The sequence below is a fragment of the Loxodonta africana genome, chromosome 19 (assembly GCF_030014295.1).
Source record: "Loxodonta africana isolate mLoxAfr1 chromosome 19, mLoxAfr1.hap2, whole genome shotgun sequence".
Classification (NCBI taxonomy): Eukaryota; Metazoa; Chordata; class Mammalia; order Proboscidea; family Elephantidae; genus Loxodonta; species Loxodonta africana.
The window spans coordinates 32,146,836-32,168,654 of NC_087360.1; positions in this window are offsets into that span (position 1 = coordinate 32,146,836).

Sequence of the window (21,819 nt, forward strand, 5' to 3'; positions counted from 1 at the left end):
TGCAGTGAAACCATCCGGGCCAGAGCTTTTATTTGTTGGGAGTTTTTTATTACGTTTTCAATCTCTTTTTTTCTTATGGGCCTATTTAGTTGTTCTACTTCTGATTGTGTTAGTTTAGGTAGGTAGTGTTTTTCTAGGAATTCAACCATTTCTTCTAGGTTTGCAAATTTGTTAAAGTACAAATTTTGTAATAATCTGATATGATTCTTTTACTTTCAGTTGGGTCTGTTGTGATATGGCCCATCTCATTTCTTATTCGGGTTGTTTCCTTTCCTGTATTTCTTTAGTCAGTCTGGCCAATGGTTTATCAATTTTGTTAATTTTTTTCAAAGAACCGGCTTTTGGCTTTGTTAATTCTTTCAGTTGTTTTTCTGTTCTCTAATTCATTTGGTTCAGCTCTAATTTTTATTATTTGTTTTCTTCTGGTGCCTGATGGATTCTTTTGTTGCTCGCGTTCTGTTTGTTCAAGTCGTAGGGACAGTTCTCTGATTTTGGCTCTTTCTTCTTTTTGTACATGTGCATTTATTGATATAAATTGGCCTCTGAGCATTGCTTTTGATGTGTCCCAGAGGTTTTGATAGGAAGTGTTTACATTCTCGTTGCATTCTGTGAATTTCTTTATTCCCTCGTTAATGTCTTCTATAACCCAGTCTTTTTTGAGCAGGGTATTGTTCAGTTTCCAAGTATTTGATTTCTTTTCCCTGATTTTTCTGTTACTGATTTCTGCTTTTATGGCCTTGTGCTCTGAGAATATGCTTTGTAATATTTCGATGTTTTGGATTCTGCAAAGGTTTGTTTTATGACCTAATATGTGATCTATTCTAGAGAATATTCCATGTGCACTAGAAAAAAAAGTATACTTTGCAGGTGTTGGGTGCAGTGTTCTGTATAAGTCTATGGGGTCAAGTTGGTTGATTGTAGCAATTAGGTCTTCCGTGTCTCTATTGAGCTTCTTACTGGAAGTCCTATTCTTCTCCAAAAGTGGTGTGTTGAAGTCTCCTACTGTAATTGTGGAGGTGTCTATCTCACTTTTCAGTTCTGTTAAAGTTTGTTGTATGTATCTTGCAGGCCTGTCATTGGGTGCATAAATATTTAATATGGTTATATCTTCCTGGTCAATTGTCTCTTTAATCATTATGTAGTGTCCTTCTTTATCCTTTGTGCTGGATTTAACTTTAAAGTCTATTTTGTCAAAAATTAATATTGCCACTCCTGCTCTTTTTTGATTGTTGTTTACTTGATATATTTTTTTCCATCCTTTGAGTTTTAGTGTGTTTGTGTCTCTAAGTCTAAGGTGTGTCTCTTGTAGGCAGCATATAGACAGATCATGTTTCTTTATCCAGTCTGAGACTCTCTGTCTCTTTATTGGTGCATTTAGTCCATTTACATTCAGTGTAATTATAGATGAGTTTAGTGTTGTCATTTTGATGTCTTTTTGTGTGTGTTGTTGACAATTTCATTTTTCCACTTACTTTTTTGTGCTGCGACATTTTTCTTTGTAAATTGTGGGTTCCTCATTTTCATAGTAGTTGAATTTATGTTTGCTGAGTCGTTATGTTTTTCTTGGTTTTTATATTGAATTATGGAATAGTTAGACCTCTTTGTGGTTACCTTAATATTTAATTTACCCCTATTTTTCTAAATAAAAATCTAACTTGTATCATCCTATATCACCTTGTTTTCCTCTCCATATGGCAGCTCTATGCCTCCTGTATTTGGTCCCTCTTTTTGATTATTGTGATCTTTTACATAATGACTTGAATGATTCCCTGTTTTGAGCATTTTTTTCTTTTTAAAATTAATCTTATTTTGTTTTTGTGATTTCCCTATTTGAGTTGATATCAGGTTGTTCTGTTCTGTGACCTTGTGTTGTGTTGGTATCTGATATTATTGATTTTCTGACCAAATAATTTCCTTTAGTATTTCTTGTAGCTTTGGTTTGGTTTTTGCAAATTCTGTAAGCTTGTGTTTATCTGTAAATGTTTTAATTTCACCTTCATATTTGAGAGACAGTTTTGCTGGGTATATGATCCTTGGCTGGCAGTTTTTCTCCTTCAGTGTTCTATATATGTCATCCCATTGCCTTCTTGCCTGCATGGTTTCTGCTGAGTAGTCTGAACTTATTCTTATTGATTCTCCTTTTTTGGAGACTTTTCTTTTATCCCTGGCTGCTTTTAAAATTTTCTCTTTATCTTTGGTTTTGGCAAGTTTGATGATAATATGCCTTGGTGATTTTCTTTTTGGATCAATCTTATATGGGGTTCTGATGAGCATCTTGGATAGATATCCTTTTGTATTTCACGATGCCAGGGAAGTTTTCTGCCAACAGACCTTCAACTATTCTCTCTGTATTTTCTGTTATCCCTCCCTGTTCTAGAACCCCAATCACACGCAAGTTATTCTTCTTGATAGAGTCTAACATGGTTCTTAGAGTCTCTTCATTTTTTTAAATTCTTTTATCTGATTTTTCTTCCTCTATATATATATTTTTATATTGGTGTCAATTGCCTTATCCTCCACGTCCCCCACTCTGCATTCCAATTGCTCAATTCTGCTCCTCTGACTTCCTATTGTCTTATTCTGTAATTTTACTGTTAATCTTTTGGATTTCTGAATGCTGTCTCTCTATGGATTCTTGCAGCTTATTAATTTTTCCACTATATTCTTGAATAATCTTTTTGATTTCTTCAACTCCTTTATCAGTGTGTTCCTTGGCTTTTTCTGTAGATTGCCTTATTTCATTTCTGAGGTCATCCCTGATGTCTTGAAACATTCTGTATATTAGTTTTTTATATTCTGCACCTGGCAATTCCAGGATTGTATCTTCATTTGGGAAAGATTTTGATTCTTTAATTTGGTGATTTGTAGAAGCAATCATGGTCTGCTTCTTTATGTGGTTTGATATCGACTGCTGTCTCCGACCCATCTATAAGATATTGTGATGATTTATTTTATATTTGCTCACTGAGTCTTATCTTCTTTTGTTTTCTTTCAATATATGTAGATGGGCTACTAGATTGCGCTGTCTTGATTGTTGTAGCCTTTGAATCACTTATGTCCTATTACCAGCTGGTTTGGCCTGTTACCAGATATATAAGCTTAAGTGTCCATTCACTATCCTTGAATAGAATCAGCTTAGGTGTTCTGATTTTGGGTCACCAAGTATGTGGTGTAGATTGTCACCTATTAACTTAGAGGAGTAGTGGTGATAGTTGTGTGCACCAGATTCCAGTAGCAGCAGGGGGTCATACTCCAGGGGGGTGCAGGATGCTGACAGCCTTCCCCCACGTGCCAGTGAGGTAGGTGTGTCTCTACTCCTAAAGCACTTTGGTGGGTGGGCTCTGCAGCTGTACCTTAGGCACCCAATGCATGTACCTCTAAAGACTGGCAGGTGTCCGTATCCTCAGACCCCTTTGGCAGGTGACTAGGTGGTTTGGGTGAGCTTCAGCCCTCAGTTCCCCATTGTGGATCAGTGAGGGTTCTGTTTAATGAGTAGAGCTATCAGACCTGGAAAACTTGTCTTTCCAGTGCTCCGCTAAAACAATTACAGTCAGATCTCTATCAGAAATGCCTTCCCTGTAGGGATGAAAGCCAAAGACTGTGGATCTCATATGCTTGGCTGGAGCTTGTTCTGTATTTTCGTTCCAATTAAGGTAAGTCAGGGAAGGATTCTTCATCCCTGGATTTTTAGTAACTGCTTCTCTCAGGCCAGGAGAATGGGTTAGGATAAGAAAAAAAAACAGCAGAGCACTTCACTCCCTGGCCTGGGAAATTCCAATGTTAATGAAGCTGCCTGTGGCACGGAGAGGAGGGATCTAGATAGGAGAGAGTAGCATCCAGCAATATAGACAAAGTTACTTATCCTGCTTGGTGATGACTGTTTTATCTGAGATTCCTGAGGGGCATGTAGCCTGTGTGGGCTGGCTGGGTCGAGATTGCTCCCGAGGGTCAGGCCCACATCCCGTGCTTGTGCTGTCTCAGAAGCCGTGGTCAGCTCCTCCACTCCCATTCCAAAGCCCAGCGCCAAGGTTCCCCAGCTGGGACACAGCACTCCAGGCTCCAAAACCAGTCGCTGCCTCCCGGTGACTTCTCCTCCTGTCAGCTGCGTCGTTGCGCTGCCTGCATGCACTGGCTGGGCTTTCCCTGAGGTCACTTTAGGGGGCTAGGGTTACATCCAATGTTTGCGCCCTCTCAGGAAGCCGTGCTCAGCTCCCCTGTGCACAGTCCAAAGCCCGGCACCAAGGTTTTCTGACTGGGACGCTGGCTCCAGGCTCTGAAAACAGTCACTCCTTCCCCGTGGTTGTTCATTCTCTCGTTAGCTGTTAGAGCATCGGTGTGCAGCCTTCTTGCGCTGGCTGAGTCTCTACTTAGGTTACCGGGCTAGGGGTTAGGGCTGTGTCCCGTGCCTGCCCCGCCTCAGCAAGCTGCAATCAGCCCCGCCACTGGGCACCAGGGAAAACCACGAGGGCTCAAGGCTGTGGAGCTGGACGCCGGTTCCAGAGACACTCGCTGTTTCAGTGCGCAGCTTTTTGCTTCCCTGTCACTCAGGTCAACTCTTTATATCTGTGTTTGATGGTCAGAGTTTGTAGATTGTCATGTATGTGATCGATTCACTCGTTTTTCCGAGTCTTTGTTGCAAGAGGGATCTGAGGTAGCTTCTACCTAGTGAGCCATCTTGACCCCGCCTCCTTGTGAAGTTTTTTGATGAGCATAAGTTTAATTTACAGTAGATCCCAGTTATCTAGCTTATCTTCTGGTGTTTTTATATTTTTTGTTATGATTTGTATCCTGTTTCTGCCGTGTATTAGGACCTCTACTGTTGACCCTAGTTTTTCTCCTATGATCTTTATAGTTTTGGGATTTATATTTAGGTCTTTATCAATTTTGAATTAGTTTTTGTGTATGGTGTGAGGTATGGGTCCTGTTTTATTTCTTTTGCAGATGGACAAGCAGTTTTACCAGCACCATTTAAAAAAAAGATTGTTTTTATTTTCCCCTATTTGATGGACTTTGGGCCTCTGTACAAGATCAGATGACCTTAGATGTATGGATTTACATCTGGTTCTCAATTTCTGTTCCACCAGTCAGTGTATCTTTCATTGTACCAGTACTGGGCTATTTTGACTAAGGTAGCTGTATAGTAGGTTCTCAGGTCAGGTAGTGGGAGTTCTCATACTTAATTCTTCTTCTTCAATAGTGCTTTACTTCTCTGGGGTCTCTTCCCTTTCCATAGAAAGTAAATGATTAGTTTTTCCACCTCTTTAAAGAATGCTGTTGGTATTTGGATTGGGATTGCATTGTGTTTGTAGACTGCTTTGGGTAAAATCCACGTTTTCACAATGTTGAGTCTATCTATCCATGAGCATGGTATGTTTTCCCATGAATGTAGGTCTCTTTTGATTTCTTTCAGTAGTGTTTTCTAGTTTTCTTTGTATAGGGCTTTTACATTCATGATTCGATTTATTCCTAAGTAGTTTAATATTTTAGGGGCTATTATAAATGGTATTGTTTTCCTGATTTCCTTTTTGTAGTTCTTTTTGTTGCTGTATAAGAATCCAACTGATTTTTTTTATGTTCAACTTGTATCCTGCTACTCAGCTTAATCTTTCTGTTAGTTCCAGTGGATTTTTCCTGTAGTCATTTTTTTTTTATGTACAGTATCATATCATCCACAAATAAGGACAGTTTTACTTCTTCATTATCAATTTAGATGCCCTTTATTTCTTTTTCTTCCCTTGTTCCTTTAGATACAATTTCCAGCACAATGTCAAATAGGAGTGGTGATAAGGACATCCTTGCCTTGTTGCTGTTCTCAAGGGGAATGTTTTCAACCTCTCTCCAACAAGAGTGATGTTGATTGCTGGTTTTATATAGATGCCTTTTATTATATTAAGGAACATTCCTTCTATACCTATTTTATTGAGAGCTTTTTTTAGGAATGGCATTGAACTTTGTCAAATGCCTTTTCTGCATCAATTGAGATGATCATGTGATTCTTTTATTTATGTGGTGTATTAAGTTCATTGATTTTCTAATGTTGAACCATCCTTGCATACCTGGTATGAATCCAACTTGGTCATGGTGTATTATTATTATTTTATATGATGCTGAATTCTATTGGCTAGAATTTTTTTGAGAATTTTAGCATCTATATTCATGAGAGATATTGGTCTGTAATTTTCTTTGTGCTGTGTTTGACTGCTTTTGGTATCAGAATTATGCTGCTTTTATAGAATAAGTTTGGCAGTATCCCTTCCTTTTACATGTTTTGAAATAGTTCAAGAAGTACTGATGTAAGCTCTTCTCTGAATGTTTGGTGGAATAATCTAGTGACTTCATCTGGGCCAGAGCTTTTTGCTTTTGTTATTGTTGGCAGTTTTTTGTTTTTTTAAATTACCTTTTCAATCTCTTCTCTTGTCATGGTTCACTTCAGATTTTCATGTTCAGTTTATGTTACTTTGGGCAGGTAGTGTCTTTCTAGAAATTTGCCCATTGCCTCTAGGTTTTCAAATTTGTTGGAGTATAGATTTTCATAGTACTCTGTTAAGATCCTTTTTAATTCTGTTGGCTCAGTTGTAATGTCTCCCATTTCTTTTCATATTTGGGGTATTTCTTTCTTCACCTGTTTTTCTTTTATCAGTTTGGCCAGTGGCTTATCCATTTTGATGATCTTTTCAAGGAACCAACTTTTGGTTTGCAGGTCCTTTCTATTGTTTTTCTATTCTGTATTTCATTTATTTCTCCTCCGACCTTTATTGTTTCCTTTCTTCTGGGGGCTGTGGGCTTCTTTTGCTGTTCTATTTGTTTAAATTGTGTGACGAATGTTTTGATTTGTCCCTTTCCTCTTTTTTGATGTGTGCACCTATTGCTATAAATTGACCTCTGAGCACTGCCCTTGCTATGTCCCAAAAGTTTTGGTATGATGTGTCTTCATTCTTGTTTCATGCTAGGAATTTTTTTATTCCATCTTTGATTTCTTCTATTACCCAGCAGTTTTTAAGCAGCGTGTTTTTCTTTTCCGTGAATTTTATTTTTTTTCCTTGCTCTTCCTGTTATTACTTTCTACTTTGGTGGTGTTGTGATCAGAGTTGATACTTTGTATTATCTCAGTGTTTTGGATTTTCTTGAGGGTTGCTTTGTGGTCTAAGATGTGGTCTATTCTGGAGAACGTTCCATGCATGTTGGAAAAGAATGTGTACTTTCCTGCTGTTGGGTGGAGTGTTCCACATATGTCTATGAGGTTAAGTTGGTTGATTGTAGCCTTTAGATCTTCTGTATCTTTGTTGAGTTTCTTTCTAGATGTTCTTCCTTATGGAGAGTGGTGTTTTGAAGTCTCCTACTTTTATTGTGAGATGGTCAAATTTTTTTTTCAGTGTTGTTACTGTGTATTTTATGTATTTTAGTGCCCTGTCACTGAGTGCATAGATCTTCATGGTGGATTGTACCTTTAATCAGTATATAATGTCATTCTTTGTCTTTTATGGTGGATTTTGTTTTAAAGTCTGTTTTACCTGAGATTAGTGTTGCCACTCCTGCCCTTTTTTGTTTGCTGTTTCCTTGATTTGTGTATATCTATATACTTATTCCATCCTTTGATTTTTAATATATTTTTGTCTTTGTGTCTAAGGTGTGTCTCTTGTAGACAGCATATTAATGGTTCCTTTTTTTTTTTAATCTATTCTGTTAGGCTCTGTCACTTTATGGGTGCATTTAAGCCATTTACATTGAGTGTGATTATTAATAGGTATGAGTTTATTGCTGTAATTTTGTAGTGCTGACGTTTTCTTTTCTCCTCTTATTCTGCTTAATTCCTTTTGTTTGTGAATTTCTTTTTTCATTTCTGTAGATATTGTGATTAATGAGACCTATGTTTTTCTTCTTTATTTTTTATTTTGAAGCGTAGTTTTGTTACCTTTTTTCATGGATTGATTGTGTCCCCCCAAAGTATGTGTCAACTTGTTTAGTCCATGATTTCTAGTGTTGCGTGGTTGCCCTCAATTTTGTGATTTTCTTATGTGTTATAAATCACAATCTCTTCACGTGATTAAAGAGGATTACAACAAAAAACAAACAACCCAGTGCCGTCAAGTCAATTCCGACTCATAGCGACCCTGTAGGACAGAGTAGAACTGCCCCATAGAGTTTCCAAGGAGCGCCTGGTGGATTCGAACTGCCAACCCTTTGGTTAGCAGCCATAGCACTTAACCACTACGCCACGATTAGGGTAGGATAAAACACCCTTGCTCTAAACATCCCTAATCCAATGTAAAGAGAGTTTCCCTGAGCTGTGGCCTTTAACACCTTTTATTTTACAAGAGGTAAAAGGAAAAAGAGGAAAACAGAAACTTGGGGATGTCATAGCATCAAGAAAGCAGTGCCAGCAGAAGAGCGTGTCCTTTGGATCTGGGATTCCTGTGCAGACAGACTCCTAGTTCGAGGAAATTTGACTTTTTTTAAACTGAATTTCATTCATGCTGTTTTTTAATCTGTTGCTATTGTTGATACGTACTCTTAGAGAGATTTTTAACTGACAATGACGCCACTGACAGAGTAGGACTGCCTCATAGTGTTTTCTAAGCTGAAATCTTTATGGAAGCAATTCGCCAGGTCTTTCTCCCATAGAGCTCCTGGTGGGTTGGAACCACCAACATTTGGTTAGCAGCTGAGAGCTTACCTATTGTGCAACCAGAACCCCTTTTTCTGTATATAATCCAGAGCAAATTTTAAATTATTCGTTCGAGAAATATTTGGTAACTCAGGAATGGCAGAAATGAATGGGATGTCATTTCACATAAAAAATAGTATCTCTATTCTCAATGTGTCAGCTTGGTTTCTTTTTACTCTGAAACCACCACTATTTATTGACTTACGGGGAGGGGCTGTTTTACAGGTCATTTCCCTCCTACAACTTGTTTTGAAAAAGAGAGAATAATAACGTGTGGGTCCGGGGTTCAGTTTTTTAAGTAAAATATTTACTCTTAAATGACACATTTGTACACATAAAAACACACGTCTAAATAGCAGCATGTCTGAATAGTGGAGAATACAGTACAATCAGTCTGAAAATTCTGTGATAACCTGTTTCCATGGTTATGTTGTGATATACATCTTGCCCTCTCTTCTCTCACTCACTGTATGGACTGAGGCTTTAAGGGTTAGGAGCACATAGAAAAGTTCTAGCTTTCACACCACTTTCATAGGATGGGAAATATGAATTGCTGCTTAAGAGGTATGTTCACTGACCTTTTGAATGCTGCCCCTCCAAATGGGTTAGGAAAATTTTCTCAAAATATGTTTTCACTTAAAAAAATTCTCCTCTTCATACAGCCATGCGGGGTTATAAAAGTTATAAAAGTGTTTTATAGATTTGTTTTGTACTGTAATTTACATATTTGATTCTTTTATCAAGCAGGTTCCTATTACGTCTTGTACCTCCCACCTCTTCATTAAGTATTCACTGGGGAAATATGGCAAGGTCTATTTTAATGCTGCTTTGACCTCATCAAGAACCTAATAAAATTATTAGTTTCAGGGTTTTGGAGTAATCTGGAATGGTTGTGAAGTGTAGGGAGCCATTTCACACAATGAAGTCCACCTACCCTTGTGTTTAGTATAGTTTCCTTCTACTCTATATCCAGAAATGTGTACTTAGTTCAGTACCTGGAGGCATGTTGCTTTCATTAATATAACTACCGAAACAAATCATAAGAATATGTGTGTCTAGGCATCAGTTTTGAAAAGAAACACGCATTTACTTTTATACATGGGAGTTACCCAAAACTCTTACATTAAGGAGAATCAATTCTACCCTACCACCCGACCCATTCACCTCCCAGAGATAAGCATGGAGAAAATATGGTGAATTTTTATCTCAATTGCCCAATGAGTAGCCAGTCTCTCAACACACAATGGGTAACAAAATGATAGAGACTTCAAGAAAATTAAGTACACTAAGCAGCTTGAAAAACAAATGAGTCTCAATATTGTTTTGATGTAATGTGTGACTTAGTCTTTTGAGGCTTCATCCAGAGATCTCTCTAAAAGCTATGCTATAGCCATTGCCATGACTTGGCAACTCTCTGTTTTGAGGCACATATAATGAGCAATAAAATGCCAGATGATATTGTTTCACAGGTTTTAGAAAACAAGAGGCTTTATGATAGATCATGCTCTTCCCCCCATAAATGGGTGTTTATCTCATTTGACCAGTTGCCTGTTGACCAAGGGCCAGACAACCCATTCATTTTGGAGAACAATCCTACATACTTTGGCAGAGTGGCCACTGATTGTGGACTCACACAGTCACCAGCAACTTTCTTTGACAGCTTTGTCTGATTAATTCAGTGCTGGTTTGGATTAAGAGACAGTGGCTGTTTTTAGGCAAAGCAGCCATGTGCCAGGTACAGAGCAATGACCTGGGATCTCAGACTCCCAGCTTTGAGTGCAGCTCTGAGTCTTCAGCTCTAAGATCTCAGGCAAGATATTTCACCTCTCATGAACCTTCCTGAGCATTTACACTGTACACATTACATATACTGTAACTCATCCAACCTTCACCACAGACATAGTCCTGGCTCGTTTACTATCCTCACTCCACAGGGGAAGAAACTGAGCTGCAGAGATGAACGTGAGCAAGGTCATGAACTCCTAAGTAGAAGTGCCGAAATGTCCAATCAGACCTGGCTGTAATGCTGATGCTCTGAACCAATGACCTGCCCTCAACACTCAGCCATGGGATCATTAGTCACAGTACAAAAGAGTTTCAGCATCAGTAAATATGTCTGAGAGTACCCAGGCCTACAGAGATCACAAACACTGTGGATCATTAGAAGGTAGCCTCGTAGGGCACACAGCCCAGGCAGCTATCACTGTATATTGCCATAGGCACGTCACAGTCATTAGAGTGAAAAGCACATAGAAACCCCACATGCTTCTGGACAGCTCACAGATTCTCAAAGTTCAGAGGCACTACTTATGCTATTCTTGTCAATTTCTGCCAGTGCTGGGGTCCTCAGCACCTGAACAAAAATCAAGAAAATACTTTGGTGGTAACTGATAGCATTATCCCCATGAAGTCTAGAAATGCTCAAATCCTGCTATCTCCTCACTCTAGGACAAATAAGAACTGAAAGTAACTACTTCATTATTAAACTGCTATGCAACACATTTCTCCCAATTCCCTTGCACAACTGAGTTAGAGACCTTAACCAGTACCACCCCTCTTTAATGAATTATTCCAGTATCGGATGGATAGTACTGGCAGGGACAGCCACCTCACTTAATGGATACACACACATGGCCTAGAAAAAGGAGGCTAGAACAAAAAATACATGTTTAACAGTGGTTATTCTTCAACGAGAGAGCCATAAAGGTGAAAAAGAGGAAGACCCTCAATGAGATGGATTGACACAGTGGCTGCAGCAATAGGAAAACATAGCAAGGATTTTGAGGATGTTGCAGGACTGGCAATATTTCCTTCTATTATACATACGGTGGTTATGAGTCGGAACCAACTCAATAGCACCTAACAACATGACAAAGATAGTGAATAAATGCAATAGAATGCTGTGCCTAGAATTGAATACTATCCCCTAATAAAAGATTGCTGATAATAAACGGAAAATTCCTGTACAGAAGGGGATAAAAGCAGTTCTACATACATGGATCTGTGGAGGCTGAAATGGTCATCGAAGATGGGAAGAAGATATTGGCAATTAAGCTGCACTTCAAATCAGCAGTAGGAGTTTTAGGATTCTTTCATTGAATCATACTGCACGCAACTTTTGCAAACTGGCTAAATCACAGTGCTTTAGATTGCTTTTCTCTTGAAGCCATGGATTCTGTTTCTCATTTCTTTCATGCTCTGTCTTTTGCCATCCTTAATCCCATAAAAAAGCGTTGTCTGGCATCAGCTCAATGCCTGTTTCTTAAATCAGCTGCATCCATACACTCTAGCACGCCATCTAAGTCTAGCAAAATTCCCTGAGGAATTCATGAGCAACATCACCCATGCACTGACAGTCGCTCTGTGTCCTCCTAGCTCCCTCTGAAATCTTGGTGGAGCCCCTTCTGAGTGATAGCGAAGATGATGAAATTCCCTCTAAGGCCAAGGCAAGGCCACCTTTCTTTTTCTGATGTAGATATTTTGCTTCCTTAAGTTCTTTTTCAATCTGTTTCAGAGGTAAAAATATGAACGTCTATATTGTAGATGATGCATGCTATATTCTTGGTGGGAAGGGTGTTGAGTGAGAGACTCCATTCAAATGATACCTGATTCAAGAGGTCATTCACAAACGGCAGCAAAAGATTATATATAGACTGTGTGGTACGAGGCTTTTCCCTCAGCAGCAATATTTCTACCTTAGATTATGAATTTTGTAGTTGTGAAACAAAATGGATTTGAGAAATACAACCTTCCAGGAAACGGGAGTGTGTTTTTTCTCACAAGTATACCGTATGCTGGCTCTTGGGGCCTTAGACTCACATACTGCTTTCATCTGACTTTCTAACTGCTCTAAGGGAATGGGACAACTATGAGCATGATCAGACCTCATAGTGTTTTCCTTTATGTCATTGAAGGTGACCTCAAATAGAAATGAAAAATGTATGTTACTGGAATTACTCTCTTGCTGGGTCATAACCCAGATAAGAAAGGCAGGTCTTTCATGCGGGCATTCTTCGGGAGATCCACCTTCATTCAGGCCTCCTGGTGGGATTGAGAATTGGCGGTGTGAGGAAAGGAACTGATATTCCAGGTAAATACCTATGTCCACATTGTAGAGTTCCTGGAAGCAGCTGTGTTCCTTTAGGTGGTGCAGGCTTGTGTGTGCATGGGTGTTGGAGTGTGTCTGTGTGCAAATAATGTGGTATCATTGCTAATGTGCATGCAGGAGGAATGGGTGTGGGTGTTTCCTCGGCAGTTATGTCCGAATTACACAGCATATTTGCCAGTGTCCATTTTCTCTGAATCTCCCATCACTACTGTACACTTTACACATACTAACCCATTCAACCCTCATCACAGCCATATCCAGGGTTTCTTCATTATGGCTGCTCCACAGATGGAGAAACTAAAGCACATAAATGAATGGCCAAAGATCTCGAGAAAGTGAAAATGTGAAACTAGGTCTATAGCTCCAGTGGTGCTGTTCTGCTCTATTAAGCCCCGGGTACATTGGTCACAGAGTAAGTGAATTCAAGCATGCGTGCATATGCCTAGGATTACCTGTACCTACAGAGATTCCATCATTAAAAGGTAGCCTTAGTGATCCTATCACCTAGGGTAGTATAGGTGTGTTTTCCTGTGGACTTTGGCATTGTCATTAGTGAGAAATGCACAGAGAAAGTCCACAGGCTTCTGGTCAGCTCACAGTTTCTAAGGTTTTCAAGGCATCGTGTAGGAAAATGAAGTCAACATTTCTGTGCTGGGGTCACTTGTCAGCTACTAGCCTAAAGCAGATAAGAACCAAGAAGATATTTTCATGCACTTGATAACATTATCACCACAATCCATAAAAAAAAAAAAAACCACAATCCATAGAAATGCTCAAATCCTCTGAGGTACTCACATTAGTGAAAGTTACCAACAAGAAATGTAACTGTCTCTTGGTTATTTACTTGGTGGCCACCACTCTTGCTGCAACTCTGTTGCACAACTGGGTTAGTGAGCGTCCGTGCTCAACCATGGCCTCCACACCCTAATGAAATGTCCCAGTGTTGGAAGGCTAGTTATACCATGGAGAGCCACCTCACTCAGTGGATACTGCCACATGGTATAGAAAAAGAGACGGAAGGAAGTATACATAATTAACAGTGGTTATTTTTCAACGAGAGCACCCTGATGGCAAAAAAGTGCAAGACCTGCAATAAGATGGATCGATAATGTTGTGCATCTGTGGACTCAAACATCGCAAGGATTGTGAGGATGGTGCAGGACTGGGCAGTGTTTCTTTCTCTTGCACAAATGGTTGCTATTATTTGGAACTGACTCGATGGCACCTAACAACAACATGACAAGTATTTGTGAATAAATGCAGTAGTATTATGTACCTAGAACTAAATGTTATCCCCTGATAAAAGATTGCTGCTAATAAACTGGAAAATTCTATAGAAAAGGTATAAATGCAGCTATAGTTCACATGGATCCTAGAACCTAAAACGGTCTTGGAAGATGTCGAAAACATACTCGCATTTAGCTGCACTTACAATGTGCAGAAGGAGTTTTCAGGGTCTTTCATTGAATCACATTTTATATAACATTTTCAGATTGAGTAATTCATGCAGCTTTAGATTGCCTTCATTTAAAAGCCAAGGATTCTGTTTTTCATTTCTTTCATGCTCTGTCCTTTTCCAAGGACTAAAGGGGTTGGCCTGGCATCAGCTCAGTCTCTGTTTGTTAACCAACTACATCAATACACTCTAGCCCCTTGTCCAAGCAAAGCAAAATTCCCTGAGCAACTCAGAATCAACATCACCAACGTACTGGCAGTCACCCTGTGTCCTCCTAGTTTCCATTGAAAATCTGCTGGAGTATCTTCTGTGTGATGCTGAAGATGATGAGGCCTAATCTAAGGCCAAGGTAAGGCAACACTTCTTTTTCTGAAGTAGATTGTTGCTGTCTTAGGTTCTTCTTTTTTAATCCATTTCAGTGTTAAAAATATGAAAATGTTTATTTTAGATGATACATGCTATATTCTTGGTGGGTATAGTGTTGAATGAGAGTCTCTTACCAACTGATACCTGATTTAAAAGGTCATTCAAAAATGGCAGCATCAACATATATAGAGCACTGAAGGAGAAAAACTGCCAACCAAGGATCATATATCCAGCAAACCTCTCTTTCAAATATGAAGGTGAAATTAAAACATTTACAGATAAACACAAGCTTACAGAATTTGCAAAAACCAAACCAAAGCTACAAGAAATACTAAAGGAAATTATTTGGTCAGAAAATCAATAATATCAGATACCAACACAACACAAGGTCACAGAACAGAACAACCTGATATCAACTCAAATAGGGAAATCACAAAAACAAAATAAGATTAATTTTAAAAAGAAAAAATGCTCAGAACAGGGAATCATTCAAGTCATTATGTAAAAGATCACAATAATCAAAAAGAGGGACCAAATACAGGAGGCATAGAGCTGCCATATGGACAGGAGAAGGACGATACAAGTTAGGTTTTTACTTAGAAAAATAGGGGTAAATATTAAGGTAACCACAAAGAGGTCTAACAATTCCATAACTCAAAATAAAAACCAAGAAAAACATAACAACTCAGCTAACATAAATTCGACTACTATGAAAACGAGGAACACACAATTTACAAAGAAAAACATCTCAGCACAAAAAAGTAAGTGGAAAAATGAAATTGTCAACAACACACAAAAAGGCATCAAAATGACAGCACTAAAGTTTTTTTTTTTTTTTAAACACATACTTATCTATAATTACGATGACTGTAAATGGACTAAATGCACCAATAAAGAGACAGAGAGTCTCAGACTGGATAAAGAAATGATCCGTCTACATGCTGCCTACAAGAGACACACCTTAGACTTAGAGACACAAACAAACTACAACTCAAAGGATGAAAAAATATATATCAAGAAAACAACAAGCAAAAAAGAGCAGGAGTAGCAATATTAATTTCTCACAAAATAGCCTTTAAAGTTAACTCCACCACAAAGGATAAAGAAGGACACTACATAATGACTAAAGGGACAATTGACCAGGAAGATATAACCATATTAAATATTTATGCACCCAATGACAGGCCTGCAAGATACATACAACAAACTTTAACAGAACTGAAAAGTGAGATAGACACCTTCACAATTATAGTAGGAGACTTCAACACACCACTTTCAGAGAAGGACAGGACTTCCACTAAGAAGCTCAATAGAGACACGGAAGACCTAATACGGAAGACCTCATAGACTTATACGGACCTCATAGACTTATACGGAACACTGTACCCAACACCTGCAAAGTATACTTTTTTTTTTCTAGTGCACATGGAACATTCTCTAGAATAGATCACATGTTAGGTCATAAAACAAACCTTTGCAGAATCTAAAACATGGAAATATTACAAAGCATCTTCTCACACTGCAAGGCCATAAAAGTGGAAATCAGTAACAGAAAAAATCAGGGAAAAGAAATTAAATACTTGGAAAATGAACAATACCCTGCTCAAAAAAGACTGGGTTATCATTAAGGAGGGAATAAAGAAATTCATAGAATGCAATGAGAATGGAAACACTTCCTATCAAAACCTCTGGGACACAGCAAAAGCAGTGCTCAGAGGTCAATGTATATCAAAAAATGCACACATACATGAAGAAGAAAGAGCCAAAATCAGAGAATTGTCCCTACAACTTGAACAAATAGAAAGCGAGCAACAAAAGAATCCATCAGGCACCAGAAGAAAACAAATAATAAAAATTAGAGCTGAACCAAAGAGAACAGAAAAACAATAGAAAGAATTAACAAAGCCAAAAGCTGGTTCTTTGAAAAAATTAACAAAATTGATAAACCTTTGGCCAGACTGACTAAAGAAATACAGGAAAGGAAACAAATAACCCGAATAAGAAACGAGATGGGCCATATCACAACAGACCCAACTGAAATTAAAAGAATCATATCAGATTATTACGAAAAATTGTACTCTAACAAATTTGAAAACCTAGAAGACTAGAAAAACACTACCTACCTAAACTAACACAATCAGAAGTAGAACAACTAAATAGGCCCATAAGAAAAAAAGAGATTGAAACAGTAATCAAAAAACTCCCAACAAAAAAAAGCCCTGACCCAGACGGCTTCACTGCAGAGTTCTACCAAACTTTCAGAGAAGAGTTAACACCACTACTACTAAAGGTATTTCAAAGCATAGAAAACGACGGAATACTACCTAACTCATTCTATGAAGCCACCATATCCCTGATACCAAAACCAGGTAAAGACACCAAAAAAAAAAAAAGAAAATTACAGACCTATATCCCTCATGAACATAGATGCAAAATTCCTCAAAAAAATTCTAGCCAATAGAATTCCACAACATATCAAAAAGATAATCCACCACGACCAAGTGGGATTTACACCAGGTATCCACGGTTGGTTTAATATTAGAAAAACCATTAATGTAATCCACCATATAAATAAAACAAAAGACAAAAACGACATGATCTTATCAATTGTTGCTGAAAAGGCATTTGACGAAGTCCAACACACATTCATGATAAAAACTCTCAGCAAAATAGGAATTGAAGGAAAATTCCTCAACATAATAAAGGGCATCTATACAAAGCCAATAGCCAACATCACTCTAAATGGAGAGAGCCTGAAAACATTTCCCTTGAGAACAGGCACCAGACAAGGATGCCCTTTATCACCGCTCTTATTCAACATTGTGCTAGAGGTCCTAGCCAGAGCAATTAGGCTAGACAAAGAAATAAAGGGCATTCGGATTGGCAAGGAAGAAGTAAAATTATCTCTATTTGCAGATGACATGATCTTATACACAGAAAACCCTAAGGAATCCTCCAGAAAACTACTGAAACTAATAGAAGAGTTCGGCAGAGTTTCAGGTTATAAGATAAACATACAAAAATCACTTGGATTCTTCTACATCAACAAAAAGAACAGCGAAAAGGAAATCACCAAATCTATACTATTCACAGTAGCCCCCAAGAAGATAAAATACTTTGGAATAAATCTTACCAAAGATGTAAAAGACCTATACAAAGAAAACTACAAAGTACTAGTGCAAGAAACTAAAAGGGCCTTACATAAGTGGAAAAAATACCTTGCTCATGGATAGGAAGACTTAACATAGTAAAAATGTCTATTCTACCAAAAGCCATCTATCCATACAATGCAATTCCGATCCAAATTCCAACGACATTTTCTAATGTGATGGAGAAACAAATCACCAACTTCATATGGAAGGGAAAGAAGCCCCGGATAAGTAAAGCATTACTGAAAAAGAAGAAGAAAGTGGGAGGCCTCACTCTACCTTATTTTAGAACATATTATACAGCCACAGTAGTCAAAACAGGCTGGTACTAGTACAACAACAGATACATGGACCAATGGAACAGGATTGAGAATTCAGACATAAATCCATCCACGTATGAGCAGCTGATATTTGACAAAGGCCCAGTGTCAGTTAATTGGGGAAAAGGTAGTCTTTTTAACAAATGGTGCTGGCATAACTGGATATCCATTTGCAAAAAAATGAAACAGGACCCATACCTCATACCATGCACAAAAACTAACTCCAAGTGGATCAAAGACCTAAACATAAAGACTAAAATGATAAAGATTATGGAAGAAAAAAAAGGGACAACCTTAGGAGCCCTAATACAAGGCAGAAACAGAATACAAAACATTACTAAGAATGATGAACAGAAACCAGATAACTGGGAGCTCCTAAAAATCAAACACCTATGCTCATCTAAAGACTTCACCAAAAGAGTAAAAAGACCACCTACAGATTTTTTTTTTTACAGATTGGGAAAAAATTTTAAGCTCTGACATCTCCGACCAGCACCTGATCTCTAAAATCTATATGATTCTGTTAAAACTCAACCACAAAAAGACAAACAACCCTTTCAAAAAGTGGGCAAAGGATATGAACACGCACTTCACTAAAGAAGATATTCAGGCAGCTAAGAGATATATGAGAAAATGCTCTTGGTCATTAGCCATTAGAGAAATGCAAATTAAAACTACGATAAGATTCCATCTCACTCCAACAAGGCTGACATTAATCCAAAAAACACAAAATAATAAATGTTGGAGAGGCTGTGGAGAGATTGGAACTCTTATACACTGCTGGTGGGAATGTCAAATGGTACAGCCACTTTGGAAATCTATCTGGCGTTTTCTTAAAAAGTTAGAAATAGAATTACCTTACAATCCAGAAATCTCACTCCTCGGAATATACCCTAGAGACATAAGAGCCTTTACACGAACAGATATATGCACACCCATGTTTATTGCAGCACCATTTACAATAGCAAAAAGCTGGAAGCAACCAAAGTGTCCATCAGCGGATGAATGGGTAAATAAATTATGGTATATTCACACAATGGAATACTACACATCAATAAAGAACAGTGATGAATCTGTGAAACATTTCATAACATGGAGGAACCTGGAAGGCATTATGCTGAGTGAAATTAGATGCAAAAGGACAAATATTGTATAAGATCACTATTATAAGATCTTGAGAAATCGCATAAACTGAGAAGAACACATTCTTTTGTGGTTACAAGAGATGGGAGGGAGGGAGGGTGGGAGAGGGGTATTTACTGATTAGTTAGTAGATAAGAACTACCTTAGGTGAAGGGAAGGACCATACTCAATACAGGGAAGGTCAGCTCAACTGGACTGGACCAAAAGCAAAGAAGTTTCAGGGATAAACTGAATGCTTCGAAGGTCAGAGGAGAAAGGGCGGGGGTTTGGGGACTATGGCTTAAGGGGACTTCTAAGTCAATTGGGAAAATAAATTCTATTAAGAAAACATTCTGCATCCCACTTTGAAGTGTGGCGTCTGGGGTCTTAAATGCTAACAAGCAGCCATCTAAGATGCATCAATTGGTCTCAACCCACCTGGATCAAAGGAGAATGAAGAACACCAAGGTCACACGATAACTATGAGCCCAAGAGACAGAAAGGGCCACATGAACCAGAGACTTACATCACCCTGAGACCAGAAGAACTAGATGGTGCCCGGCCACAACTGATGACTCCCCTGACAGGGAGCACGACAGAGAACCCCTGAGGGAGCAGGAGAACAGTGGGATGCAGACCCCGAATTCTCATTAAAAGACCAGACTTAATGGTCTGACTGAGTCTAGAAGAATCCCAGTGGTCATGGTCCCCAAACCTGCTGTTGGCCCAGGACAGGAACCACTCCTGAAGACAACTCATCAGACATGGAAGGGACTGGACAATGGGTTGGAGAGAGATGCTGATGAAGACTGAGCTACTTGTATCAGGTGGACACTTGAGACTGTGTTGGCATCTCCTGTCCGGAGGGGAGGCGGGAGGGTAGAGAGGGTTAGAAACTGGCAAAACGGTCACGAAAATAGAGACTGGAAGAAGGGAGTGGGCTGACTTATTAGGGGGAGAGTAAATGGGAGTATGTAGTAAGGCGTATATAAGCTTATATGTGACAGACTGACTTGATTTGTAAACTTTCACTTAAAGCACAATAAAAATTATTTAAAAAAAAATGGGAGCATCAGGTTATAAACTTTATGGCACAAAGCTATTCCCTCAGCAGCAATTTTTCTACCTTGGATTATGAATTTCCTAGTAGTGAAACAAAATGGATTTGAGAAATACAACTTTCCAAGAAATGGGTATGCCTTTTGTCACAAGTATGCTCTATGCTGGCTTTTGGGGCCTTAGTCTCACCCGCTGCTTTCATCTGAGTTTCTTAACGACTCCAAGGGAATGGGAGACCTATGAGCATGATCAGATCCTCATAGTGTTTTCCTTTATGTCATTGCAGGTGACTTCAATTACAAGTGAAAACGGTATGTGTCTGGAATTACTTGCATGCTGGGGAAAAATCTAAATAAGAAAGGCAGGTCTTTCGTGTGGGCTTTCATCTGGAGAGCCACCTTGATTCAGGCCTCCTGGTGGGATTGAGGATTGGGATGTGAGGAAAGAAACTCATACTCCAAGTAAATATCTATGTTCATATTCCGCAGTTCCTGAAATGAGCTGTGTTTCCTTTAGGTTGTGTAGGCTTGTGTGTCATGGGTGTTGCAGGATGTCTATATGTGAGTCAGCATGGTATCATTGCTAGTCTGTATGTAGGAGGAGTAGGTGTGTGTGTTTCCTCAGCAGTTATGTCTGACTTATACAGCATACGTGCCAGTGCCCATTATCTCTAAAACTCCCATCACCACTGTACACTTTATATACACTAACCAGTTCAACCCTCATCACAGCCATATCTCAGGTTTTTCACTACGGCCGCTCCTCACATGGAGAAACTAAACCACGTACTTGAACGGGCAAAGCTTTCAAGAAAGCAAAAATGTGAAACTTGGTCTGTAGCTCCAATGGTGATGTTGTGAACTATGAAGCCCCAGGTATATTTGTCACAGAGCAAGCTAGTTCAAATATCCACATATATGACTAGAAGTACCTGTACCTACAGAGATCCCAACCTCAACCTCCACAGAGATTCCATCACTAAAAGGTAGCCTTAGTGCTCCTATACCCCAGGGTAGTTACACATGTGTTTTACTGCAGACTTTGGCATTTTCATTAGTGAGAAATGCACAGAGAAAGCTCACATGCTTCTAGTCAGCTCACAGAGGCTGAGATTTGCAAGGCATCATGTAGGACAATGAGGTCAACATCTCTGTGCTAGAGTCACTTCTCAGCTACTAGCCAGAAGCAGATAAGAATCGAGGAGATATTTTCATGCAGTTGATAGCATTGTCACTACAATCCATAGAAATGCTCAAATCCTCTGAGATACTCACATTAGTGAAAGTTATCAACAAGATTTGAAAGTATCTCTTGGTTATTTTTTTGATGTTCATCACTCTTGCTGCAACTCTGTTGCACAACAGCGTTAGAGAGCATCCGTGCTCAACCAGGGCCTCTGCAACCTAATGAACTAGCCCAGTGTTGGATGCCTAGTGATAGCATGGACAGCCACCTCACTCAGTGTATACTCACATATAGCATAGAAAATGGAGACTGGAAGAAAAACTATATGATTAACAGTGGCTATTTTTCAATGAGAATGTCCTGATGATGAAAAAGAGGAAGACCTTCAA